Source organism: Pan paniscus, chromosome 4 (assembly GCF_029289425.2).
Source record: "Pan paniscus chromosome 4, NHGRI_mPanPan1-v2.0_pri, whole genome shotgun sequence".
Classification (NCBI taxonomy): domain Eukaryota; kingdom Metazoa; phylum Chordata; class Mammalia; order Primates; family Hominidae; genus Pan; species Pan paniscus.
In genome coordinates, this window is record NC_073253.2 from 15,127,939 (window position 1) to 15,137,466 (window position 9,528).

Genomic DNA, 9,528 nt, shown 5'->3' on the forward strand with positions numbered 1-9,528 from the left:
GGTGATCCACCTGCCTTGGCCTCCCAAAGTGCTGGGATTACAGGTGTGAACCACCGTGCCTGGTCAAGACCTTTTTTTATAAGGGCCTCAATCTTATTTCTGAGGGTGGAGCCCTCATGACATCATCATCTCCCAAAGACCTTACCTCCTAATGCCATCAGCTTGGGGATTTGGTTTCAACATATGAATTCTGTGGGGACATAAACATTCAGACCACAGCACACAGGCGACTTAATTTTCTTGGAAATGATAGGAACTCTTGCTTGGGGAGTGTACATTTCTAAAGGATTTGAGCAAGGCAGCCAAAATTTCTGGGTAGGGGGATGGATAGGAAGTGAGGAGGGGGTTGGGTGAGGGGAGACTGGAGCACTTCCTAGGAACGCCAAGGGTATTTAGCTGAGAGAACAGGGGTAGTGAGAGAAAGTCTTACGAAGGGGATGCCCAGAGGGATATTGAACAAGTGCAAAGAGAGACAATAAAAGGATGGGGAAACCAGATTTTACCTGTTGATCTCCCTTGAAGCAAAAACCCAAACCAAAATAAACACAGAAACCAAAAAGCAAAACTTCCACGATATCATCAGAAATGGGGCATTTCCACATGGAGTGGCAGATGAGCTGATGGAATTCTTAGTTTCTCTATTTCAGGAAGAATAGAGTAATGAGGGGTGTCTTTCTCACTGTGTTCATATCATTGTCTGATGAGTAGAATGACTGACATGATAAATGCAGGTGATTACAATCCTTTTCTTACGCACATTTCACAACATTCAGCCCTACACAAGAGAATTGATCTTGTACTCACGACTGCAAAAAAAAAATCCTTGTATGGCTGGGTGCGGTGCCTCACACCTGTAATCCCAGCACTTTGGGAGGCTGAGGTGGATGGATCGCCTGAGGTCAGGAGTTTGAGACCAGCCTGGCCAACATGGTGAAACAATGTCCCTACTAAAAATACAAAAAGTAGCTGGGCATGGTGGTGGGCACCTGTAATCCCAGCTACTCGAGTGGCTGAGGCAGAATTGCTTGAACCCAGGAAGCGGAGGTTGCAGTGAGCAAAGATCGAGCCATTGCACTCCAGCCTGGATCACAAGAATGAAACGCCACCTCAAAAAAAAAAAAAATTCCTTGTATAATGCAGTAGATCACAGAATATAATGTAGTTATCCATGTACCGTGACCCCAGAAAGGGATTGGTGTGTGGCTGATCTCATCTTTATTGCCCCCTGGGTGAGTCATGAATCATTGCACCCAAGAAACTCTGACACACTTTCTAGCAAGTAGTATTCACCATCACTATAGTATAACTACCATTCACTGCTAAGTAGTGCAAAAATTAAAAAAGAAACAGCCGCCTTTATGAGGTAACAAGCTTTAGAGCAACAGCAGATTGTATGTGATTATAGCAACTGAAATGATCTTGCCGTGTAATGGGCTTATGATGTCTGTTGTATAGTGGCTTTTTTTCTGAGCCATATAAAGTTGAAATTAGCAATGGTCAAGTATCAAATCTGCTGGCATTTCACAACTGTAAATGTTTCAGTAATTAAAAGGAGACAAGGACTCTGGCTGTCAAAGGAAAGAATGGCCCAGGAACATATATATATATATATATATATATATATATATATATATATATTTTTTTTTTTTTTTTAACTGAGACTTGTTCTGTTGCCCAGGCTGGTGTGATCTTGGCTCACTGCAACCTCCGCCTCCTGGGTTCAAGCAATTCTTCTGTCTCAGCTTCCCGAGTAGCTGTGACTAGAGGTGCACGCCACCACGTCTGGCTAATTTTTGTATTTTTAGTAGAGACGGTGTTTCAACATATTGGTCAGGATGGTCTCGAACTCCTGACCTCATGATCCACCCACCTGGGCCTCCCAAAGTGCCGGGATTACAGGCATGAGCCACCGCTCCCAGCCTTTTTTTTTTTTTTTTTGAGACGGAGTCACAGTCCTGACCCAGGACAGTCTCGCTTTTCTCCATTGAGGCAGGGGAGAGGCGAGGCCATAAAGAGGGCAATGAGATAAGAATAGGAGGCAGCAGAGGAGTTCAGGGTGTGGACTTTAGAGTCGCACTGTCTGGGTTTGGGTCCAGCTTGGCCTCTTACCAGCTGTGTGACCTTGAGCAAGTTACCTAACCTCTCCACGCCTCATTCCCCCAAGTGAAAAATGGGAATAACCATGGTACTAAGTCATAAGGTTGTTGTGAGAATTAAACAAGTTTATAAGGTGGTTGTGTTCAGCATACTACGCAAATGAATGTTTGCTACTTCTGAAGGAGGCACAGCAGGAAAACTGCTCTAGATGGATGTAGCAGCCAGCAGTTGAAGCTGTTGGTGCAAAGGTGGAGGGCAGATTGGAAGGTGCCTGGGAAGCGGTGTCTTGTCTGGACTAAATACCCGAGATTTGTTGTCTCATGGCCATAGAAAACTAGGATGCAGACACACAAAGAGTGAGGTTCAGAGCAGAAGTCTAATAGGTGAAAGAGAAGAGCTCGTTGGGGCAGAAGAGGTCCCAGAGAAATGGGTTGCTGCTTCCGCAGTGAAATACAGAGGATTTTATAGATGAGCTTGAGGAGGTGGTGTCTGATTTACATAGGGCACAAAAGATTGGTTGGACCAGGTGTTCCACTTGCATAGGTGTGAAAAACTGGTTAGGGCTAAGTATGTCATTTGCATAGGGCATGAAAACCTGGCCACCCTCACCCTAATATTTTATTATGCAGATGGATTCTCCACCTTGTTGGAGCCATGTTTTTTTTTTTTTTTGAGACGGAGTCTCGCTCTGTCGCCCAGGCTGGAGTTCAGTGGTGTGATCTCGGCTCACTGCAAGCTCCACCTCCCGGGTTCAAGCTATTCTCCTACCTCAGCCTCCTGAGTAGCTGGGATCACACGCGCCCACCACCGCGCCCGGCTAATGTTTGTATTTTTTAGTAGAGATGGGGTTTCGCCTTGTTGGCCAGGCTGGTCTTGAATTCCTGACCTCAGGTGATCCACCTGCTTCGGCCTCCCAAAGTGCTGGGATTACAGGCCTTTGCCACCGCGCCCGGCTGCCTGTTTCTTTACTGTACACCTGGTGACAAAAGGAAGATGGAGCCTCCATGTTGAACATACCTGGACCCCAGGTAGCCCTTTTCTATTGGCACAGCAGGCGGTGTTCACCGGTGCAAGCTTCCAGCTTGCTTATCTATGTTAACAGCTCGATTTTTCAGGTTACCCTTTGTTAGAAAAGAAATAATTTTGGGGCTGTTTTTGTTAAAAGGGAAATTCCGGCCGGGCGAGGTGGCTCACGCCTGTAATCCCAGCACTTTGGGAGGCCGAGGCCGGCGGATTGCCTGAGCTCAGGAGTTTGAAACCAGCCTGGGAAACATGGCGAAACCTGGTTTCTACTAAAAAGGAAAAAAAAAAAAAAAAAAAAAAAATAGCCAGGCGTGGTGGCGGGCACCTGTAATCCCAGTTGCTGGGGAGGCTGAGACAGGAGAACTTGAACTCGGGAGGCGGAGGTTGCAGTGAGCCGAGATCGCGCCGCTGCACTCCACCCTGGGAGAGAGAGTGAGACTCTGTCTCGAAAAAAAAAAAGGAATTCCGCCGAGGACTCTGTTGCCCTTACTATCTGCTTAAGTAATTTCTTTCTAGCTCCTGTATCACCTGGTCAGGGATCTCTGGGTCCTTGTACCACCTTCACAGCATCATAGAGGGCCCGAGGCAGGTGGCCTCTGGAGGGCCCTCCCGACAATGAGCAAGAAACCCAAGTCTGGGGAGGGGAAGCGTCCTTTTCACCAGGCTTAGCAGTATCCTCCCTCATTTTCTCTATGGTTTGTATTGTTGGTGTTTTAAATGTAAAGACGTTTTTCCTGATTATGAAGGTCCGGAGTAACTGCAGCATTATTTGTAATAGCTAAAAATTGGATGCAATCTAAAAGAATCATTCCCATAAATGTTCATTCCCCATAAGGGAATGAACAAGCTAATGATGGGATATTTGTTTGAGAAATACTCCACAGCAGTTAAAATAAATGAATTGGTTCAATACAAGCATCCTGAGTGGCTCTCAAAAATCTAATGTTTAGTGAAAAAAGTAAGTCACAGTGTGATAAAATTTGTGTAAATTTTGAAGAACACCAAGAGGAACACTATGGGATGTTTATGAAGGCAGAAACTTCTAGGAAAGTGTGCAAACAGTCCGGGTACCGTGGCTCATGCCTGTAATCCCAGCACTCTGGGAGGCTGCGGCGGACAGATCACTTGAGGCCAGGAGTTTGAGACCAGCCTGGCCAGCATGGTGAAACTCCATCTGTACAAAAATACAAAAATTAGCTGGGCATGCTGGCGCGTGCCTGTAGTCCCAGCTACTTGAGAGGCTGAGGCAGGAGAATTGCTTGCACCTGGAAGGTAGAGGTTGCAGTGAGCCAAGATCATGCCACTGCACAGCCTGGGCGCCACAGCGAGACTCTGTCTCAAAAAAAGAAAAGTGTGCAAACACAGACTAGAAGGCTGCATGCTCAGGAAGAGAGAGAGGGGTCTGGGATGGGGAACAAAGAAGACTGAAACTCCATCGATGATATTCTATTCCTTTATTAGATATCTGAAGTGAAAACAAAAGTTAATTCTGGGTAGGAGAGTCATTATTTTCCTGTTGAAAACTTTCCCCTATTAAAAATTTGTTCATGCCCACTTTAGAAAATTTAGAAAATACATTTATTTATTTATTTATTTATTTTTTGAGACGGAGTTTCGCTCTGTCGCCTAGGCTGGAGTGCAGTGGTGCGATGTTGGCTCACTGCAAGCTCCGCCCCTGGATTCATGCCATTCTCCTGTCTCAGCCTCCTGAGTAGCTGGGACTACAGGTGCACACCACCATGCCCAGCTAATTTTTGTATTTTTTTTTTTAGTAGAGACGGGGTTTTACCATGTTAGCCAGGATGGTCTTGATCTCCTGACTTTGTGATCCACCTGCCTCGGCCTCTCAAAGTGCTGGGATTACAGGTGTGAGCCACCACCCTGCCTATTTTTATTTTTTATTATACTTTAAGTTCTAGAATACATGTGCAGAAAGTACAGGTTTGTTACATGGGTATACACGTGCCATGGTGGTTTGCTGCACCCATCAATCCGTCATCTACATTCGGTATTTCTCTTAATGCTATCCCTCCCCTAGCCCCCCACATCCCAACAGGCCCTGGTGTGGGATGTTCCCCTCCCTGTATCCATGTGTTCTCATTGTTCATCTCTCACTTATGAGTGAGAACATGCGGTGTTTTTTGGTTTTCTCTTCCTGTGTTAGTTTGCTGAGAATGATAGTTTCCAGCTTCATCCAAGTCCCTGCAAAGGACATGAACTGATCCTTTTTTATGGCTGCATAGTGTTCCATGGTGTATATATGCCACATTTCCCTTATCCAGTCTATCATTGATGGGCATTTAGGTTGGTTCCAAGTCTTTGCTATCGTGAACAGTGCTGCAATAAAAAAAAGGGGCTGGGCGAAGTGGCTCATGCCTGTAATCCCCACACTTTGGGAGGCTGAGGTGGGTGGATCACCTGAGGTCAGGAGTTTGAGACCAGCCTGGCCAACATGGTGAAACCCCGTCTCTACTAAAAATACAACAACAAAAAAAATTTATCTGGGCATGGTGGCAGGAACCTGTTATCCCAGCTACTCAGGAGGCTGGGGCAGGAGAATCGCTTGAACTCGGGAGGCAGAGGTAGCAGTGAGCCAAGATCGCACCATTGCACTCCAGCCTGGGCAACAAGAGCAAGGCTCTGTCTCAAAAAAAAAAAAAGAAAAAAAGAAAAGAAAAGAAAAAAGCATAAAAAATAAGTAACTAGCATTCAGATGTAATCACCATCAACACTTTTTTCTGCTGTGATGTGTGTAGATGTGCATTTGAAATTGTAGTGTATATATAGTTTTGTAAAATACTTTTAAAATGTAATGTTTTATATTTTCCTATGTTAAATGTTCTGTTAACACATGCTTATCAGCAGCTACAAAATATTTCATCTTCTGTACACACCAAAATTTATTCTATCATTTTTCTATAGGTAGATATACAAACTGTTTCCAACCTTTTTGTCACTGTAAATAATGGGCTGTGAACATTGTACATGTCTGATTATTTCCTTAAGATATATTTCCTTAAGATACATTTCTCTCTCTCTCTCTATAGATATATTTATATTTAATATTATATTTATATTTAATATATATTTCTCTCTATATTTCTATATTTCTTAAGAAATATATCCTTAAGATATATTTCTAGGAAGAAATGCCGGCCAGACAGGTTCAAAATGTATGGGCATTTTTAAGGCAATTGATACGCATTATCAAACTGGTTTCCCAAAAGGTTGAATCAATTTAAGCCTCTTTAATTGGGTATCAAGTCGCCTGAACTCACCCCACCTCTATAGCAAATTTGTTTTTCCTGGGCCTCTGGGCTTATTTTCTTTTGGATTTCCTCTAGCAGTGGTTCAGACCTCAGGAAGGGAGTGGCTTCTGGCTGGAGAACAGGCTTGGTGGGCGATTTCCCTAATATTTGCTCCTGTGGGAACCTCAGAGCCAACCCCCTCCCTCCGATGATTTCAGTCACTTCCAGTCATTAGGTTGAAGGCCTGTCTTGTTACTGCTCACCACCTCCTACGCTGCGGCTGACACATGTACTGGAGCCCTTCAGAGAGGAAGGACAACCCGTTATTTGGTAGTTTGCTGTCTTATAGGAAGCTAGGGACAATACTCAGCAAAAACACAGATTCACCCTAAGTGGCTGTGCCTTTCTAACTGTCATAATCCAGCCCTGATGTTCACCGTCACTGCCAAAAATCCTTTCCAAATGGGAACTCTGCTCCCTATCTGAAACTGATTCTAGTTAAGGGGCCACTGATGAGTATCATCTGGCTCAGTAGGAGAACGAATGGCTTCGTCCTGGCCTGTTAACATTTACAGATATTTGTTATCACCCACATTCCAGGGAATTTGTTGACATAAGCCCCAACTATTTTGAAAGAGCATTCCACCTTGGGATACTGTACTGCTTTTAAACTTGTGTCTATATAAGGCAGGAATTATTTCACATTCGATGGTAAGATTTCCATCCATTCAACATTTAAAGTAAAAAAGTAGCTGCCTCCCACTGTTCTGAGGATACGTAGCTACAACCTCACCAAGACCAACAAGCCTGTCTGGTTTCCTCTCATGAGAACTCTCGAGCCTCCTTGACTTTCTTTCTGGCTCTCAAACACAGCACATTCCCCCAGCCTCGGGGCCTTTGCATGTGCTACCTCCTTTGCCTAGAATGGTCTCCTTCCTCCTAGAAATTGCTCCTGACTCAGCAGATTCCACTCCAGCACCCTCCTTTGCCCAGTCCTATTAGAATCCTTTAGAGGAACTCCAAAACCCCATCTGCAGGCAAGGCTGCCCTGATGCCCCAGACGAGGTCTGGACTCTGGTTTATATTATCACAGCATCTGGTGGTTTTGCTTGTGATGCTTTGCAGTTTGTAATTCTATGTTTATCTGTGTCATCAGAGTTGAATATCTGTCTCTCTCATTAGTGTGTGAGGTCTAGGCGGGAAGGGACAGCTTTTTCTTATCACCAAAAGCACGTGGCCACCAGCACAATGCCGGCCAGATAGGTGCTGAATTCATGCTTGCAAACGAGTAAATGGATACTGACATGCTGCAGCTGATGGCTGGGGTGGGGTTAGTGCAGTGACTGAGTGTCCTGGCACGCAGTGTTTATTTTATTTTATTTTTATTTTTTGCAGGGGGATACATTATTTCTCATGCCATATAAAAGTGCCTCTCAGGGTGGAGGTTTTTTTTTTTGAGACGGAGTCTCGTTCTGTCACCCAAGCTGGAATGCAGTGGTGCAATCTCGGCTCACTGCAACCTCTGCCTCCCGGGTTCAAGCAATTCTCTGCCTCAGCCTCCTGAGTAGCTGGGATTACAGGAGCATGCCACCATGCCCAGCTAATTTTTGTATTTTAGTAGAGATGGGGTTTCACCATCTTGGCCAGGCTGGTTTTGAACTCCTGACCTCGTGATCCACCCACCTTGGCCTCCCAAAGTGCTGGGATTACAGGCGTGAACCACTGTGCCTGGCCAGATTCTGGGTGGATTTTCTTAACTTACTAGTGATGAGACTTTCTTACTACCTTGGCTTCAGTCTGATTTTAAAATGAGGATAATATCTTACATTTTCTTCATCCTAAGACACCACTGACTTTAAGATGATCATCATTTAATAACAACTTTTCAGTGAAAAAATCCAAACTAGACCAAATAAACAAATAAATAAGATAAAACACCTCACTATAGCTCCTGCATGTTGGTTTTAAAACACATATTGATTGTAAAACATACCCAATTTCCAGGCATGTTAACATGTTAAAAAAAAAATGAACATGTTTAGAATTTAGACAAAATGTGGCAATGCCTACCAAAAAGGATGACTGTTCAAAGAGATGACGCATGTTCATTGTTTTGCCACGTGCCTGGTATACCTGAAGCATTTATTACTGTGAATACTATCTTTTCCTTTGAAAGGGTTCACTTGTTTTCAGTCTGTGGGTTGTATATTCCTAAGGACATTAAAGGACTCATGTCTTCTATTTCTTTATAAATTCCATCTCCCCTTCCCCCCGCCCAGTATTTGGTAAGCTATGATGAACACACCATAGATATCAGTATTGGAGACTGATGGAGGCATCCGTGCCATGAAGAGCAAGGCTGTTTTGGACCCTGCTTCCTGCTTGGGAGGAGTGAAGGGAATGAAGCCAAAAAGTGGGGAACTGGCCTTTCTCAGACCATCTGTGCTCAGGATCTGGCTCCTTTGCTAAACAATCAAGGGAAGAAAAGCCCCCTGTTTGGTGGGACTGCATTCTCTGTTGTGGTCAGGATGTTATTGTTGTCTTTTCTGTGTTTTCACGGAATAACATTACAGCATGTTTATTCTCAGAGATCTTTGTTGGCTGTTTCCAGTCCCACTGCCACCGCCTGGCCCAGGCCTTCATGACTTCTTGCTTGTCCCATGCAGTTGCCTCCCAAAGAATTTCCCGCTGGTAGACATTCCTCTCTGCAGCTGGCCCAATTTAATTCAGACGAGATCGGGCATGTTCCGGGTGATACGGCGGTAGACTGACCCAATTTAATTCAATTCCATACAAATGAGCAAGGTAGTGTTGCTGGGCTCATCATCCAAGTTGTGAAGATGCTCATCTCACTCCCCTGGTCTCCTGCAGAGACTGGTTAAGCTGCAAAGGCTAGTAGCCACAGAAAGCATTATTCTCATGAACATGTAGAGAATAAAGTATGGTCTGGTGAGCAACGCTTTGCTTTCTGAAGTTGAGTCTCATTCCAACATCCTTGCGTTCCTTCTCTTCTCAGCCTTGATTTGTTCCTGACTTCCTGTCCAGCCTCAGGGTCTTGATTTGGTCAAGCCTCAGTTGCCTCTGATTTCTGGAAAAATCTCCTTTGCTTTTACCTCACTCAGCACACTGTCTAGGCTTTTCACACAGCACATGATTACAT